Raw genomic sequence first — 3,368 nt, forward strand, 5'->3', positions numbered from 1 at the left:
CTAGCGGTTGTTTGTCAGAAATTACTGTTAAACAAATTGGCACGCCCAGTGGGACAGTGTCAAAAAAATTGTTAATTATAATAGTTTGCTTTACTTTTACAATACAAAATCGTTGTTATTCTTTTGGTTTAAAAAATCATAAGTGTTGTATGAACCTTAGAAGTGGTAAGATAGCCAACAATTCTCAACCTATAACCAAAAGAAAAAACACAAAAAAGATGGTTAATACAACCAGTCAAGGGGAATAATTTCCTCCCCAGGGAACAGGCACAATAGGAGCAAATTCGATTGATGCATCCGCTGAGATCCCAAGTGCACAGGCCATACCAACATCTGGATCCATGGCCTTGCATAATTCGACAACAATGCCTATTATGTCAAGCGTAGCAGACATTTCTGCAATTTCAACCCCTAGGCCACCAGGATTTGAGAATTTTAGGCCTTTGAGAGAATACCCATATGGAATGCCATCTACTGTCATGGCAGGACTTCAAAACAATACTTTCATATATACTCAACCCCATAATACGGTTATTTCGCCAATTCAAAATTCTGGTTCTGGCATGAACCATGTAGGTCGAAGTACCCAATCACGAGGAGTCTCCACCCTATTACCTACCCTTACAATGAATAACCAGGCAACCTTTAAACAACAAATGGATGCTAGTAACCACGATATGGTAGGAGTACTAGACAGAGAAATGAATACCATCTTTTCTCCCCTAATACAGAATGTGAATAGGACTAACAATGACAATGCCCAAACATACCAACAACTGTCAGCGCAGATGGGACGCATAGCAGATTTCCTAGGCGCCCCACAGTCCTCTGTTCGACGCAGACCAAACCAGGTTATAATCCAGGAAGAAGAACCAATTATAAATCAGGTTCAACCACCAAGACAAGCGCCTGAGGAAAGGGTCATGGGGGCAAGATTAGAACAACATCCAGTTCGACGGGAAGTCCCTGAAGAACAACCCAAGAGAGTAATAATGGTTAATAGAGACCAGGATGCAGATGAAGTAATTCATAGGGTTAGGCGGGAAAACATGATAGAAAATGACTTAACTACTATGATATAGAGAATCATGGCCCAGAATGGTCTGAATACAGGACTTCGACGGCCAAATTATTCCTCTCCTTTATCAGAATACGTCCTACAAACTGAATTACCAAGGGGTTGTAAAATCCCTAAGTTCACCAAATTCTCAGGGGACACCAGTGAATCCACTATAGAACACATAGCCAGATACATGACTGAGGCAGGGGATTTGTCGAACAGTGAGAACCTAAGAATGAAATATTTCCCCAGTTCTTTAACGAAGAATGCCTTCACGTGGTTTACGACTTTGCCACCAAATTCCATAGACACTTGGCCTCATTTGGAAAGATTGTTTCATGAACAATTCTACATGGGCCAAACTAAGATAAGTCTTAAGGAATTAGCCAGTATCAAAAGAAAATTCACTGAACCTATAGATGATTATCTGAATAGGTTCCGTTTTTGACATCCAGATGCTTTACAATAGTGCCTGAACATGAGTTGGTCGAAATGGTCGCTGGAGGTTTAGACTATTCTATCAGGAAAAAGTTAGATACCCAGTACCTAAGAGATATGGCCCAATTAGTAGACAGGGTTCGACAGGTCGAACGCTTAAAAGCTGAAAAGGCCAGAGCGAATAAGAATTATAAGAAAGAAAGGATTGCTTATGTCGAATTCGAAGATGGGGAGTCTGAAATCTCTAATGACCCTTATGGTCTTGAGGAATTCGAAGTAGATTTGGCTGAATTAAAAGAAGCACCACCTTATGCCTGTAAATTACTTACACCTTCGAATGGCAGGAACCCTGTCGAAACTGAAAAGAATGATAGATTTCCTAAAAAGACTTACACATTTGATGTTACCAAATGTGACGAAATCTTCGATTTATTAGTAAAAGATGGCCAAATGATAGTGCCTCATAATACCAAAATTCCTCCGTTAGAACAACGGAAGAAAAGAGGCTTCTATAAATATCATAATTTTTTAGGCCATAAAACCTCACAATGCTTTCTTTTCAGGGATCTTATTCAGAATGCAATTAAGGATGGCCGCCTCAAGTTCGTTGACAAGGGAAAAAACCAGATGAAGGTTGACGCTGATCCCCTCAACATTGCTGACACAAATTATGCTGAACCTGTCAAAATCAACATGATTGACATAGGGGAAGTGGAGGTTGTGAAGGAGACAGGAACTGAAGGCTATGCGCTAGATGGAAAACAGGCTACTGATGGCCTAAATAACGATGTTCCCTTTGGAATCTCTGTCAAAGGTGAACAGGTTGCTAATGTCGAACCAAGAGCCACTGAAGGTCTTAATGGGAAAGCAACTGAGGCTACTGAAGGCCTAAGGAAGAAATTTGAGGAAATTTCAATCACTGATGGCGCCAGTCTAGGTGTCAACATGGTGGATCTGAACCAACCCCCTCCCCAGAAATGGAGGAATTGGAGAGATGTCTGAAGATGGAGCAAGAGGGGATGCAGTTTGGATATCCCAAAGCCAATGAAAGCCTACGTGAATACCTTTGGAGATGTCATAAAATAAATTCTGACATGTTGTTATGCCCAAGGTGTAATATCAAGATATGTCGAAGGGTGGTTAAGGACTATGAAAGATGGCAACGAACAAAGACTGAGAGAAACTGGAGGAAGGAAAGCCAACTACAGAAGGTGTACCCCAAGCCTGGAGAAAGCCTTCTTGGTTTTATTGTGCGTTGCTACAAGTACGAAACAAAATGCTTGATGTGTCTCAGATGTGGGGCAGTGTACAACAGCGAATTAGCCGAGGCATTCGAGAGAATCCCATCTAACCAAGGTTGGGACGGACATGGAGGTATCCCGAATATGTACATCTTTGACAAGAGGGGAGTTCCTAGGAGGCCAGACAACCCTCACCCAAGGGAGAAAAGAGTTATGTTTAAACTTCCAGCAGAAGTCCCTGAGGACAAATGGACTCAGGCAGGGTCGAAGAAGGGAAAGTGGAGAAGTTTTGAGGATGGAGGAAGAACCTCTTGGGCTTATAGAAAACAGTTCCAGGCATCTAAGAGAGAGGCTATCAGACTGGAGAACTACAAAGGAAAGAATCCCATGTCAAGATCCCAGTGGAGAAGACATCAGAGGTTGAGGAAGGCTGAAAGAGAGATGACTTCGAGGGAGATTGGAGAATCCAGCAGCATCAGGGTTCCCCCAAATGTCACAAATTCGACCAAACCACCTATAGGAAGGAAGTTGTTTCCAGATGAAAATAAAAATCAGAAAGTTCAGGAGGAACAAGTAAGAGAGGAAGGAATGCTCACTGACGACTTTGAGTCCGACGGAGTGTCATCTGT

At 42.0% G+C, this 3,368-nt stretch overlaps 1 pseudogene; it reads left to right on the forward strand.

Moving 5' to 3' along the window:
- Positions 1 to 656: 656 nt before the first annotated feature.
- Positions 657 to 2,500, forward strand: LOC127103353 (uncharacterized; annotated as a pseudogene).
- Positions 2,501 to 3,368: the final 868 nt, after the last annotated feature.

The sequence above is a fragment of the Lathyrus oleraceus genome, chromosome 7 (assembly GCF_024323335.1).
Source record: "Lathyrus oleraceus cultivar Zhongwan6 chromosome 7, CAAS_Psat_ZW6_1.0, whole genome shotgun sequence".
Lineage (NCBI taxonomy): Eukaryota > Viridiplantae > Streptophyta > Magnoliopsida > Fabales > Fabaceae > Lathyrus > Lathyrus oleraceus.